The sequence below is a fragment of the Scyliorhinus canicula genome, chromosome 5, assembly GCF_902713615.1.
Source record: "Scyliorhinus canicula chromosome 5, sScyCan1.1, whole genome shotgun sequence".
NCBI classification, from domain to species: domain Eukaryota; kingdom Metazoa; phylum Chordata; class Chondrichthyes; order Carcharhiniformes; family Scyliorhinidae; genus Scyliorhinus; species Scyliorhinus canicula.
The window spans coordinates 47,851,420-47,867,144 of record NC_052150.1 but is presented as its reverse complement, the minus strand read 5'-3'; the positions used below and the strand labels follow the sequence as shown (position 1 = coordinate 47,867,144).

Here is a 15,725-nt window from a genome sequence, read left to right as displayed (position 1 = left end):
TGCACATCTTTACTGCAACTCCATGTCTGAACCTCTCCAATTGGGTTTCCGCTCTACTGGGCACTGAATGGCTTAACCCATGTCACAAATGACATTCCATGTGTATATGGTTGCAGTGCATTATTCCTCTTTCACAGAATTAACCACAACATCCTTCAACACCTCCTTATCACTGTCCCGATTTGCTGGGTCCTGTATCTTAACCATCCAGTCTTGGCAGAGGATATCCTGTCACTTTCACATTACCCCTATCCTGGAATTGAGCCTTGGCCTCATCTCAGACATCGGATGGTCATATTCCCCACACACTGATGACACCCAGTTCTACTTCACACCACATCTCTTGATCCCTCTGCTGCCTTTAACAGTTTACTTTCCCAATATTTCAGATAGGCCACAATTTCCTCATTATGACTGAAGCCGGGCGGCAGAGTGGTTAGCACTGTTGCCTCCTGATGCCGAGGAGCCGGGTTCAATTCTGGCCCCGGGTCACTGGTCGTGGGGAGTTTACACATTCTCCTCGTGTCTGCGTGGGTCTCGTCCCCACAACCCATAGATGTGCAGGGTAGATGGGCTGGCCACGCTAAATTGGAAAAGGTTGGGCCCTCTAAATTTAAAAAATAATGACTAAGGTCATCGTCTTGAGCCCCACACCATTCTCAAGCTGATTCCATTCCTTTCCCCAGCTGTTGTCCTAGGACGAACCAAGCTGCTTACAGCCTGAGCGTCTTAATTGATCTGGAACTGATTTTCTAACACCACATCTTCTCCAAGACTGCCTAGATATTTCCATGATATCAGCCATCTCTGCCCCACACAGCCTATCTGCTGCTGAAGCTAACATCTATGTTTTTGTTACCTGCAGACTTGATGATTCCAATGCTCTCCTGCCCAGTTTCCCATCTTGCAGCCTACAAACAGGCTCATTCAAAACCATACTTACTATATTCTTGGCCTTCCCGATCTACATTGCCCCCGAGTGCACAAATCCCTTGGTGAAAAATGTCATCCTCATGTTCAAATCCCTTAATAGTCTTGCCACTCTCTTCACTGCTTTCAATCCCTCCCCGCAATCATAATATCGCGCCAATGATGCGCTTTAAGACATTTTCCCATGTTAAAAGGCATATGCAAGTGGGTATAATTTAATTGCAAACCCAAAATATGCAACAACAATATTCTGCCAGAACATGGTCACTAGTCAGAATGAGTGAAATCTTTACACTAACAAAGTTAAAGTGAGGAAAGACCACTTTGATTGCTATGGTTACTGCCTCTACAAGCAAACTACTCTTTCAAACAGTGATACTGACCCACAGGAAAGAAGTGCTGCATAAATTTGGTCTCATCCCAAAAGGTAATACAGCAAAACTCCAAAAGAATCCTCATTTAAATGGGAGCGTCAACCCGCAAGAATCCATGCCGCTCTGGGTTCCATTTTAGAATGTGGATTGCAACTGGATACTCTTGAGACAAGAATGAAGTTCTTCCATCAATAGTGACTTCGGGCAGCATGGTAGCACAGTAGTTAGCACAGTTGCTTCACAGCTCCCAGCTTGGGTCACTGTCAGTGTGGAGTCTGCACGTTCTCCCCATTGTCTGCGTGGGTTTCTTCCGGGTGCTCCAGTTTCCACCCACAGTCCAAAGATGTGCAGGTTAGGTGGATTGGCTATGCTAAATTGCCCTTAAGTGTTCCAAAAATAAAAGGTTAGGTGGGGTTACGGGGATAGGGTGGAGGTGTGGGCTCTTTCCAAGGGCCGATGCAGACTTGATGGGTCGAATGGCCTTCTTCTGTAAATTCTATGATAAAGCTCAACTGGATTCTTTCAAGCTTAGTGTGGAAAATCTATGGCCCAATTCTTCAAACATTAATCCAGAATTAACACCAGACCATTCCAAAGCTGCTCAACTGGGATCCATGAAAATTGAATTACATTCAACAAAGTAAAGAAGAATACCAGGTAGACTAATAGGCCCAAGAAGTCTTTCTCCAACGCTGAAGGCCTTTTCACATTATTCTTGTCCACCTGCTGAATCATCAAGTGAGACAGTTTGCAAATTTTGGTACAAGCAAAGATGAATTTGACCTTAAATTATTGCAGCAATAATCTAAAAGATGTCCTTCAAATTTATGGATTTTTAAAATTATTTATTGATTCCTTTTATCATAAGTTCTAATGTCAAAATTCAATGGGAGGACCCACTCATGTCCATCCACAGCCATTATAAACATCTCTCCAATAGTAGAAACAGAATGCTACTTAGGATTTTAAGAGACAGAAATAATAATGATCTTCCACCAAGTAATATTCAATGAACTACATCTTAAGTGAAAGTAGTATCAACTCTTGACCCAATGACTAGTCTATGGAATATAGAATACAACACAGGAGGTCATTTAGCCCATCATGTCTGTGCTAGTTCTTTGAGAGCACTATCCAATTACTCCCATTTCCCCATAGCCTCAAAGAGTTTCTTCCTTCAAGTATTTATTCAACTCTCCTGAATCAGTTCCCACCACTCCTCCAGACTGTTGTTGTGTTATGCTGCTTCAGATAACACAGGCTGCTACTTGATGCAGTCTTAACTAAAGGATGCTCCAGACTCTGAAATGAGTTCAACGTGTTTATTGAACTATTAACAGTTCTCAAATGAGTTCGACTCTCTGCTAATCTAACTGTAGTAACTCAGTCTAACTGTACCAGCTTGCTCTAAGCCACGGGCTGGGGTGTGATGTCTGTGGCAAGAGGTAGGGTACGAGTGCCTCGTCCCTTTTATACTGTTTATGTCATGCCCCCTTGTGGTGATGCCACCTCTTGAGTGTCCTGACTACCCATTGGTTGTGTCCTATTCTGAGTGTTCATTGGTTGCATGTTTGCACATTATGACAACTGTGCATTCCAGATCACAACTGACTTTATAAACAAAATTCTCCTCGTCTGACCTCTGGTTCCTCTTACTGGAATAGTAATGCAGAGGCTCAGGCTCATTGACATAGGACATGGTTTCAAATCCCACCGTAGCAGCTGGTAGAATTTAAATTCAATTAATAAATCTATAATTGGGATAGCATTACAGTGTAGAAGGAGGCCGTTCGGCCCATCGAGTCTGTACCAGCCCCTGAATGAGCACCCTACTTAACCCACACCTCCAACCTATCTCCCGTAACCCCACCCTACCTTTTTTGGACACTAAGGGACAATTTATCATGGCCAATCCACCGAATCTGCACATCTTTGGACTGTGGGAGGAAACCGGAGCACCTGGAGAGAACCAACCCAGACACGGGGAGAAAGTGCAGACACCACACAGACTGTGACCCAAGCCGGGAATCGAATCTGGGATCCTGGAGCTGTGAAGCAACAGTGCTAAGTTCTGTGCTACCATGTCACCCAAAGGTGAATATCTTGCCACAGTATTTATTTTTATTCCAGTGCTTACCGGCCCTTTTGTCAAAGATGTTTTTTATGGGGGTGGAAGGGTTGATTTTGTCATTTGTATGGGTGGGTACCGTAGCGAGGATTCGGAAGATACATAGAATATAGGAGCAGGAGGTGGCCTTTCGAGCCTGCTCCGCCATTCATCACGATCATGGTTGATCATCCAACTCAATAGCCTAATCCTGCTTTCTCCCCATAGCCTTTGATCCCATTCTCCCCAAGTGCTGTATCCAGCCTCCTCTTGAATATATTCAAAGTTTTAGCATCAACTACTTCCTGTGGTAATGAATTCCACAGGCTCGCCACTCTTTTGTGTGAAGTAATGTCTCCTTATCTCTGTCCGAAATGGTTTACCCTGAATCCTCAGGCTGTGACCCCTGGTTCTGGACACACCCATCATTGGTAACATTTTCCCTGCATTTACCCTGTCTAGTCCTGTTAGAATTTTATAAGTCTCTATAAGATCCCCCTCCCTTATTCTCCTGAACTCCAACGAGAACAATCCCAACCTAGTCAATCTCTCCTCACATGACAGTCCCGCCATCATCAGAATCAGTCTGGTAAACCTTCACTGCACTCCCTCAAGAGCAAGAACATCCTTCCTCAGAGAAGGACCAAAATTGCACACTATACTCCCAGTGTGGCCTCACCAAGGCCCTGTACAATTGCAGCAACACATCCCTGCTTCTATACTCGAAACCTCTTGCAATGAAGGCCAACATACCATTAGCCTTCTTTACCACGTGCTGCACCTGCATGCTTACCTTCAGCGAATGTTGCACAAGAACACCCAGGTCCCGCTGCACACACCCCTCTCCCAATTTACAAACATTCAGGTAGTAATCTGCTTTTCTGTTTTTGTTTCCAAAATGAATAACCTCACACTAATCCAAATTATACTGCATCTGCCATTGGTTTGCCCACTAGCTCAACCTGTCCAGACCTTGCTGTAGGATCCCTGCATCTTCGTCACAATTCACCCTCCCACCTAATTTGGTATCATCTGCAAACTTGGAGATGTTACATTTTGTTCCCTCATCCAAATCATTAATATATATTATGAATAGCTGGGGTCCCAGCACCGATCCCCATGGTATCCCACTGGTTACTGACTGCCAATTTGAAAAGGACCCATTAATCCCTACTCTGTTTCCTCTCTACCAACCAGTTTTCTATCTACCTCAATACATTTCCCCCAATCCCATGTGCTTTAATTTTGCACAATAATCTCTTATGCAGGACTTTGTCAAACGTCTTCTGAAAGTCTAAATATACCACATCGACTGGCTCCCCCTTGTCGACTGTACTGGTTACCTCTTCAAAGAATGGTGCTACAGGGATGGCGACAAGTCGGGGGGTTTGGCTCTTGCAAATCTGTTGTATTATTGGGCAGCGAACACAGAGAAGGTGCAGGGCTGGGGTAGGGAGCCGGAGGCAATGTGGGCGAGGATGGATGCAGGTTCTTTTAGGGGGTCGGGGTTGGAGTTGCTCTGGTAGTCCGGTGGTGGTGGCCATGCTGAAGATATGGAGGCAGCATTTTAAGGTTGGGGGTGGGGTCGAAACTAATGCCAGAACGAGAGAATCATGTGTTTGAGCTGGCAAGTCTGGATGCTATGTTTTGGGGTTGGCAGAAATGAAAGATTTATTTTTGGAAGGGCAGTTTGCAAGTTTGGAGGAGTTGACTGAGAAGTTTGGGATTCCGCGAGGAGGGGGGCCTTAGGTAAATGCAAGTGCAGGACTTTGCAAGGAAGGCTTTCCCAATGTTTCAGTGACAGCGTCCTCCTTGTTGTTGATGGGAGTGCAGTCGGCGATGGGGTTAGAGGAAGGGGTCATCTCGGTGACTTGTGGTAGGATTTTGGAGGTGGATATGGCATCGCTGGAGGTGGTAAAGGTCAAGTGGGAGAAGCTGGGGGATGATACAGGAGGAGGGGTTGTGTTGCAGATGGTGAACACATCCAACCTCGTGCGCAAGGCTGGTGTCAAGACACAGGGTGCAGCTGACAAGGTTCAGGGCGAACCGGCTGTTTGAGGAGTGGAGGACATTTGCCCGCAGAATGGGAGGGGTCCGGCCAATCATGCACATATGCTCTGGTCTTGCCGAAGTTGGCGAGATTTTAGAGGTTGTTTTTCAGCACCGTGTCAGCGATCCTGCATGTATACTTGGAGCCCAGTCCCCTGGGGGTCATATTTGGGGTATCAGACCTGCAGGCAGGTGCAGGTCAGATGTTTCAGCCTTCCCTCGCTAATTGCTTGCAGGCCAGTCCTATTGAGGTGGAGGTCAGCTTCTCCACCCTATGCCTGTGTGGGACTTGGAGACCTGATGGAGTTTCTGTATTTGGGCAATGAAACAAGAGATGGAGTCTGTTTATTCTACACTTTAAAGTGCTGGTTACTATCAGCTGCTAAGGAGAGTGTGGTGGCTGGGGGAAGGGGGAAGGGGGTTTCTCAGTGCTATTGGAGTGTTGAAGTGGGGTGGTTCTGTTGTTCTTGCATCGTTTTGTACTTAATTGCAAAAAGGTTAGAAATGAATGACTTTCTGTAAAAGGGTAAGAACAGTGTTATGTGTTCACGAGTGAGGGGATCTACAGGTGGGTAGATAATGTTAAATTTGGGGAGTGTCAATGAAGCTGCAACAGATGGTGGGATTCTTGCATCACTTAATTATCTGGGGTTAGGGAATGGGAGTCAAAAACTTAGAGGAATAAAACACACCATTGGTGCAGATCACACCACTCATGAACTAAGAAAGAAGGGTCGAGAACAATGATGAGTTAATGGAGGAGTCTCTTCTACAATTTAAGGTGGCATAAAATGTGTTACTTTTACCTGTACTGAGTCATTTAAACATTATGGGGACATAGATTGGGTATGTTAGTGGAGACAAGAGGTTTGAGCTGTGACTATTGGGAATTTAGGTTTACAATGATAACTATAATGCAAACAAAACATTAAAAAGTAGGATATATGGGAAATAGGCATACATAAATGATCAAAAGTCAAGCACAAGTGGGAGGATAGAAGATGGTCTATGGGCGGACGCGTTGAGTAGAGTCAATGCATCCGCAACATGCCAGGCTCAGCCCGATTCGTTCACCAGGCTCACATGACAGTGGCCCTGATGAGCAGATTCTTTGGGGTGGAAGACAGGCGTACAAAATGTGCAGGAGGGCCAGTGAACCATGTCCACATGCTCTGGACATGTCCAAAGCTTAGGGGATTTTGGCAGGGGTTTGCAGATGTTATGTCCACGGTGTTAAAACAAGGGTGGCGCTGAGTCCAGTGGTGGCGATTTTCAGAGTATCGGAAGACCAGAGGATCCAGGAGGAGAAAAACGCAGACATTCTGGCCTTTGCTTCCCTGGTAGCCCGGAGGCGGATACTATTAGCTTGGAGGGACTCAAAGCCCCCGAAGTCGGAGACTTGGCTATCGGACATGGCTAGCTTTCTCTGTTTGGAGAAAATCAAGTTTGCCTTGAGAGGGTCACTGTTAGCGTTACTAAAAGAGAAACGGCAAGACTATAAAAGAGAGCTATCTTACAGAAAAAATTGAGGCAATTAAAGAAAAGGTTAAAAAGGGTACACAAGATATATAGAACAGTACAGCACAGAACAGGCCCTTCGGCCCTCAATGTTGTGCCGAGCCATGATCACCCTACTCAAACCCACGTATCCACCTATACCCGTAACCCAACAACCCCCCCTTAACCTTACTTTTATTAGGACACTACGGGCAATTTAGCATGGCCAATCCACCTAACCCGCACATCTTTGGACTGTGGGAGGAAACCGGAGCACCCGGAGGAAACCCACGCACACACGGGGAGGACGTGCAGACTCCACACAGACAGTGACCCAGCCGGGAATCGAACCTGGGACCCTGGAGCTGTGAAGGATTTATGCTAACCACCATGCTACCCTGCTGCCCCAAATATATTCAAGTAGAACAAGAAACATGAGAGTAATAACATCAAGCAGTTGAAAGAAATAACTTGGTGGGACAATATTTGGGATTGGGGCTCTAAAGTGGAAATACACCCTTGGATACAGGGTACATTACATTTTGTTATTATTGCTGTTGTTCTTGTTACCATATATCAAGCTTTTACGATGGTTATGTTCAAAAGATGGAAAAAGACAAATGGGAGATCAATTAAAAGTGGAGTCTGTAATGAGAAATAGGAATTGGTTTCTGAACGTATGATTGAATATGCTTTGAATATTGTATGCATCTTGAACTCACTCCAGGAAATAGTATTGCCCAAACTAGTGACACCATGTATTTACATTTATGAACAAGACAATGCTATGAATATGTAACTAACTTCCAGACACAGGTGATGAACATCATAGCAGGACAAACAAAAAGGCCAGCAGACTCCATAATGGGCTAATAGCAGGTCAGACAAGCGTGTTTTAGAGGACAATAGATCTTGATTGAATCACCCTGGCAGAACAGGAGTATCCTGTTTATTCCCATTAATGAGCTCCAGTCTGGATGGAGAAAACAGAACTCAGGCCAGGTATGTGGCATATACCGTTCAAAACCATTTTTTCCAATTATGGAGCAATTTAGTGTGGCCACTCCACCTACCCTGCACATCTTTGGGCTGAGGGGCAAGATCCACACAGACACAGAGAGAATGTGCGAACTCCACACAGCCAGTGACCCGGAACCGGGACCAAACCCGTGAGGCAGCAGTGACTCAGTGCCAGCAGAATCAATATAAAAAAATATCGGGAAAGATCTTCAGCAATAACCTGGGAGTCCCCTGTCACAATCATCGCAAGAAAGGGGAACCACATTGAGTGATTGTAGCCTGGCCAGCCTCCTTCGGTGGGAGTCTGAATTATATTGAGAGCATGAGAGAACTGTGCATAAAACCGTAACCCGTGTCTGTCATTTGTTCATCTTGCAAACAAGGGCACCTGGGGAAAACATTGTGGCAATAAACTGGTCGAAGTGTGAGATAACTTACAGACAAAGAGGAAAGGAAAGGAACAAGAGATGACTGAACAGATCAATGCTTCATCCATAAAGTGATGAATGGAGTGTGCCAAATGCCACGGGATTGGGAGCTGGGAGAGCATATCCAAAAGACATTAAAGGGTTGAGGTGTTACTGAAGGGCAGTGAAATCAGAGGAGTAGGACAAGAGTAGTTGAGATGAAAAACCAAAGCAGAAGAGTCACTCGGTGCAGACAGAGGGAAGAAAGGGTATCTGTGAGAAACACACTGTAGGGACTGGGAAACAGGGCAGTTGAGAATTAATTTCAAAAGAAAATGGAGGGTCGAACAAGCCAAGATGCTTGATTGAGAAAAAACGCAGAGGAGCTGGGAGAAGCAGAGTGTGATCAGAGGCGAATCATAGCTGCAGTCTAGACAGTTTCCATTAAAGCAACGACAAGGGGCTGGTTTAGCTCACTGAGCTAAATCGCTGGCTTTTAAAGCAGACCAAGCAGGCCAGCAGCACGGTTCGATTCCCGTACCAGCCTCCCCGGACAGGCGCCGGAATGTGGCGACTAGGGGCTTTTCACAGTAACTTCATTGAAGCCTACTTGTGACAATAAGCGATTTTCATTTTTCATGTAAGGTTGTGAAGAATCGCTGAAGTCAATTGATTTCGTCAAATTCTTCAAGCAGCCATATTCCTTAAAACAGCACAATCACAAATACTATTGCTGGAAAGTAGTGAGTTTCAATAGTGTAGGAAGGTTCCCATCTGCCAATTTTTCCATCCCAAATTCAGACAGTAACTGAGACGAAAATATCACTGAGGGAAAGCCCATGTGGAAAAAAGTCAGTCAAAAGTCAAATTTGTTTGCGGGTCTCAAAGTCCAATGTTGAAGAATTATAACTACTAAGCTGACAGTTGAGATGCTTCAACAGCAAAAAGTCATAATGATCATCACAATGACTAACGGTCTCTTGAATTGTATCAATATTTTTTTTTTAAGTTACTAAAAGAATTTTACTGACCAGTGGGATGGGCAGCAGGAGAAAAGCTTATTTGCACCCAATTGCACCTGGCATTCCAGGAATATTTGGTACAGCAATAAAATAATAACTTGGTCTTGTAACCAGACATTAAGGAGTCATTAATTCTCAATTTGTTGGCTCAGTAATTGATTGAAAGTTTGGCAGGGGTCGCAAAGAATATGTCAATAGCTCCTGAGCTTCCAAGAAAGGATAAAGAATTGCAGGTGGCCTCCATAGTACCCATCATGGGTCACGAGTGATGAGGCTAGTTACTTCACTGATCTAGGCAAATAGAGAAAAAGGCTGGCTGCATGATACTTGGACTGAAGAAATATAACTGTATTTATTACCTGCAGGGTGTTTGAAAATTGAGTGGATATTACTTGTATTATGTGAAATGTAACATACATTTCCGGTGCATTGCATATTTGCCTGCATGACATCTCGTGTGTGTGCAACACAATCCATGACCCTCATAACATAGATTACTGTGAAACCCTCTGGTCTCCATAATCGCAAAAAGGATATAGAGATGCATTTAGGCATTAGAAAATGTACAAAAATAATTACAAGGTCACCAGAACGGAGAGGCTGTAACCAACAGGATTAACTAACAGGCTGGAAAAGAGAATACCAAGACGTGAACTGATAAATAGTCTTGAACATTATGATAGCATATTTGTAGAGAAGATGCTTCCACTGGTGACAGTCTAAAGCTAAGGGGTTGCAAATATAAAATAGTCATTAATAAATCCAGGAGAAACTTTGCTATCCATAGAATGCAACTTCCCACTACTGGGAAGCAGTGAGGCGAATAGTACCACGGGGAAACTAGATGCGGGAGAAGGAATAGTGCGAGATGAAGAAGCCAGTGGAGCATCCACCAGTTGGACCATATGGTCCATTTCGGTGTTATATAATTAGGTCTACATCCGGTAAAAAATTACAATTGAAACTGCTCTGATGTCACTGCTTTTGTGATGTAATTTATTTGTGCTCAGGTGATTATAACCAACCAATAAAGTGCAAGAGTTACTGACCAATGACAGATCAACTTTCTAATCACCTTGTTTCCAGGGACCAATCACACCATTCAGAACCCAATGAGCCACTGTTACCATGGAAATGATCACGTGGTTAATACTGACCTGAAACAAGCCAAACCCCGCCCCCACTTGGCTTGCCTTCACTGGCATTTGCTGAGAGCCTCGTCAAATAGAAATAAATAGCAGTGATCACGTGCTTAGCTGTACTTGGACTGGAACAAGGGAATCAGCATAGATTAGAGTGGCTCAGAAATAATACTGATCTAAAAAAAAAGGTACATAACACCCCGTAAGAACTGTTACAGTAGCCAAAATCAAGTTGAAATTGCATTCAATAAATCTTCTGCTACTTTAGTAATCCCGGAGGGCGAAAAAAATAACAGGACACTTGCAAATCAATTTGGTTCGATCTTGACTAGCGATGGGCCATATTTACCGCAATGTTTACACTTGTATGCGTGAAAGTGATCCTAAAGTGTTGATCAAACAAAAGTTAGCCATCACGTGGAACATACAACATTGCAAGTACTCTTGTTACAGTGCAATGTTTCCCCAATACCGTACATAATTTTTCATCTCCACACTACACCACTTTTCAATGTATTACTAACGAATGCCAGAAAGTACACCAAATCAAATGCAGTGATCAACTACATGCGGCAGAAGTACATCTTACTTTCTAGCAGATAGTTCCCAAGTGCATGCATCTATTAATTCCACGTTTCATCAAAATAGGTTTTGCATGAATATTGATCTTTTTTGCCGCATCTTCCCCCACAAAAAAAAACCATCTTGAATACCACACTACCAAGTGCTTATGGAAGTTACTTTTAAGCAAAAATGTTCAATGCAACCTTAAAGCGCCGATTACCGCGCAAGGCTTCTCCTGGCACAGCTACGCTTCACGCCGGCAGCTTGTGAGGAAAATCTGATATACTCCCCCCCCAACCAACCAGCCTGGCAGAGTGTCATAACCAACCATTCAAGTTTGCGCCTTTGAGCAAGTTGAAGGCATCCTCTCCGCTGCACGGGGAGGGGAGGTGCAGCCCAGGTACTGCCCGCACCGGGAGCAGTCGCCGGGCTGCTGTGAACTCGCTCACCTGTTGGCTGTCTACTTATTTACAAACTCGAGGCAATACAAAGCAAAACATTCTGACAAAACAATAAAATATACATATATTTAAAAAGACACCCCCTCCAAACAGCTCAGCCACAGGCGCACTGGCACCAACCAGTAGGAGTACCCAGTTCACTCAATGAGTGTTAAAGGTGCAGGGTTGTTTCTTTTTTAAGGGGGTGGTTGGTGGAAGCGCATGGCTCCTTTTGAGTTTGGGGGGGGGGGGGGGCTGATAGCGACCGACGCCGCTTTACCCTCAGCCCCTCACTACCAGGCAGGGCTGGAAGAGGGAGCTATTCACCCCACCCCCTTTCCACTCAAAACATTGCGCGCCAAATTCCCTCACCCGACTAACCTTAGCCCGTTTTCCAACTTTCCGCTGGTACGCTGTCAAATTGCTTAATGATTTTTTTTCTTCCCCCTCCCCTCCTCTATATCTGATCTTTTGTCATAAATTCACTCCAGAACCGTAACGTTCTTGACAAAATGGCGCTCGATTCTACCTGGAAGTGACGTATAGCGTAATTTGCATACCGACCAATGGACCAATAGGAATATAGTACCGTATGCATCTCTTGAAATATGCATAAAGCAATTTGCTGAAACTTGTTTCAACAGAAATCAATGCAAAATGAGCCAGTGTACAAAAATGTTGCAATTTATCAATCTAAGTTGGGTCCTGGACCCCCCAAAATATTAATTCTCGCGAGAATTAAAGGGCCAGCGTCATAGTGACGTATGCTGGAGGCGGTCACCAACCACGTGGAGAAATTTAACACTTGACCTACTTTGCACCATGCATCAGCATGGTGCAGCCATGCAATGGTAAGCCATTGGGTTGTTACCCAATGGAGAAAGTGTAATCCAAGAATGGAGAAAAGCTCTTAAATGAGGGTGACATGAGGAAATTAATAAGTCAAGTTCATTTCTAATTGTGTGACTGTTTAGCTAGTCCTAGAATGATGGGCCATTTAGAACAGGTATTCCATTACATCATAGAAATATCAACTGAGAAGAGGTTGATGATTCAAGTGCACGCATATGAAGTGCAATACAGTTAGATAACATGACAGGTTAGATGTTAGATGGTTCACTGAGAAACCAAGCTGGGGTAAGGTTGATTGGCTAACTTTGGTTTGTCAAGTCAAGAAGAAATCCATGTTTAATGTAATCTGGTCAAGTCTGTTCAGCAAATATCTAAAAATAATTCAGTAAAGTAAGATGTGAAATTGATGCCCATTGAGCAAACGTGTTTAATTTGATTAATAAGTAACTTGGGGAAAATATCTAATTGATGGATATATCCTTTGTCGGCTTGCAAAAGTAAATTGGTCAACTACTTTAAGACATATCTACTCCATCTTTTAGTGAAATTAATACAATAATGAAATTAATGGACAATTTCAATGGCATTGAAATACTTTATTTCTGATTAATTATCTTCTGGCATTTGGACATGTTACAGCACCATCAAATTGTGAAGTCAGGAAACCTTTTATTTGTTAGTATCTGCAACTCATATGTGCTGGAACAATGCGTTTTAACCAGTTTATCTTGGGCACTTCTTTATAAGCATAATTTGGAATTATGTGATGGGTAATTTGTTGCCAAGCAAGATAATATGAGAACTGGGTTCATAGAGTTTGTTTCTTTTTTGTATGCTTTCTATTAAGCAGAGTAATGGTCTTCTGGAGCTAGATAGGCTAATCAGTGATTCAATTGAAAATTTTTAAAATGATTGGACAGTTCCTGGACAGTTCTTAATGGTAATGAAGTTTTTAAATGATGTATAGTTTGCTGCATTTCTCAAATTATTGTATAACTTTTATTTCCTTGTCCAGTCTTTCTCATTATGGTCAGATAAATTTCAGCAGCTAATTCTAGGCGCATTGTGTATGACATTGAAAGTCAAATCCATGGTATAGATTTCCAGCAAGGTTGAAAATTATTTTTGAAAAAATTATGAAGTAAATCAAAAAGTAAAGATTACCTTATGGTGAACTTTTGTCCTTTAATGCTTGATCTTTTAACGTAAAGAAACGACAGAGGGAGAGAATTCCACAATTTTAATATTCTGGGAAAGATGAATTGTAATAGGTGACTATGGCACAAGTGTTAATTAACTATCACCATTAGGTTTGGTCAATTTAGCTGGCACAGATGGAAAGACTATCGGAAGAAAGCTGCATAGCTAAAAGTTAACTGCAAAATAGCTTTTATATAAACATAAAACACCAATGTGTACCATTAATATATACATCTATTACGGTTATGTGTCTGTTCACTAAATGTGCTTCATATTTATTGAAATGTGGTTTAATGTTGTGATACTAGTTCTCCTTTTTTGAAAGCATGAGAGAAATCCAATGGAGACACAAAGTTCAGTGGTTCAGTATAAGAGATATACCTAGATATCAGGACCATTAAAGATGGTCTCAAGACTCAATGGGAGACCAATGTAAATATGGAAGCTGACGTTTTTCCAAATTGAAAGGACAGAAAAAGGCATGTAATTTCCACAGGACACAAATACATGATCTTCAGCTAACAAATTAATTTTAATTATGTCCTGGAAGTTCCTGGTGAAGAGATTCTGATAATTGTTCGGTTTATGGAAACATCTTTAAACTATACTAAAGTATGGTATATTTTACTTTGATCAATACTTTTCGAAGCTGATTATACAGACACAAAATGTTAAATGTAACAAATTACTTGATTGTTTTTAGAGCATGTTACTAAAATATGACAAGATCATTTTAATAAAGTTATTGGTTAACAGTTATTTTTTTATTAATGTATACAGTTCAGACTAAATTTTGCACAATAGTACACCAAGGCATTTTGCATTAAACAGAAGGTCAGAAGAAACTCATAGTGTATTCTACAGATTAAGAATTTGAAATGCATTGTTTACTCTTTCGGAAGCTATTTTACTCCCCATGTTAATTATGGAACACATGAAAACATGTAAGAGCAAATAGAAAGAAAATAGTGGTGGATTTTTACCCATTTGTAAGACTTTTTTAAACAACTTTTTGAAAAGATGAAAAGTGACATTAAGCGATCACTTGGAAAGAATGATGAAGGCATTGCAAAAGGCCAGTGAATAGAAAATCATGCAGAATGGTATAAGCTGGGTATCCATAGGTGAGGAATCAGATAGAAATTAAAAGTGATTCCTAATCTCCACCAAGAATGTTTTCTGTTCATTAAGTTAATACATATTCCAGATGTCACCACAGCATTCTGTAAATATTGCATCATCTCGGAATGATATGGGGGTGGTGCTGAATCTATATTGTTGAGATTATGAAATATGATGGCAAATGCTACTCCATGAGAGTATATTGTTGAATACTGCATGCTTGGCGGTAAACAAGTTAGAAAAACACACAAAAGAAAATAATAGGTAGTTTTAATTATGCAAATATAGACGAGGGTGATAAGTAATTTAAGTTGCAAATCAACAGACAGATTTATATAATGGGAATAAAAATCAACTTCAAGGATGCACAATGGATGGTGGAAGATCACTACCTGTTATAAACCATGTTTTATTTTATTTTCCAATTAAGTCAAAATCAGATAAAGCATGTATTTTGCATGGGTATTCACAAAGGAGAGGAACATGTTGATTGGTGGTGTCTCAGAGGGGTGTGTAAACACTTTAGAACAGGTCGTTATTAGGAGGGAGGAAGTGTTAGGTGAGTTAAAAAGCATTAAGGTAGACAAACCCCCAGGGCCAGATGGCATATATCCCAGATTACCGAGGGAGACGAGGTGAAATCGCTGGGCCTCTAACAGAAATCTTTGTGTCCTCATTGGCTACAGGTGAGATCCCAGAGGATTGGTGGATAGCCAATGTTGTACCATTATTTGAGAAGGGTTGCAAGGATAATCTGGGTAATTATAGGCCTGTGAGCTTGCCGTCAGTGATAGTGAAATTGTCGGAAAAGAATCTCAGAGATAGGCTCTATGCATATTTGGAAGTGAATGGTCTTATTAGCAACAGACAGCATGGTTTTGTACAAGGGAGGCATGTCTCAATTATTTAATTGAGTTTTATGAGGAGGTGACAAAACAGATTGATGAGGGAAGGGCTATGTTGTCTATATGAACTTTAGTAAAGCATTTGATAAGGTCC

At 42.3% G+C, this 15,725-nt stretch overlaps 1 protein-coding gene across 3 annotated transcripts in view; it reads right to left on the bottom strand.

Annotated features, from left to right (window-relative positions):
• The window catches only part of adnp2a (ADNP homeobox 2a), a 71,124-nt gene extending 59,048 nt beyond the window's left edge, over positions 1-12,076 (bottom strand). For 2 of the 3 annotated variants that reach the window (XM_038797008.1, XM_038797007.1), the window contains exon 1: positions 11,934-12,076. The gene's annotated coding sequence lies outside the window, so the exon portion shown is untranslated. Of the gene's footprint in view, positions 1-10,563; positions 10,740-11,933 lie in introns of those variants that run through there. The other variant, XM_038797009.1, reaches the window with a different exon arrangement.
• Between the last annotated feature and the right edge of the window lie 3,649 nt (positions 12,077-15,725).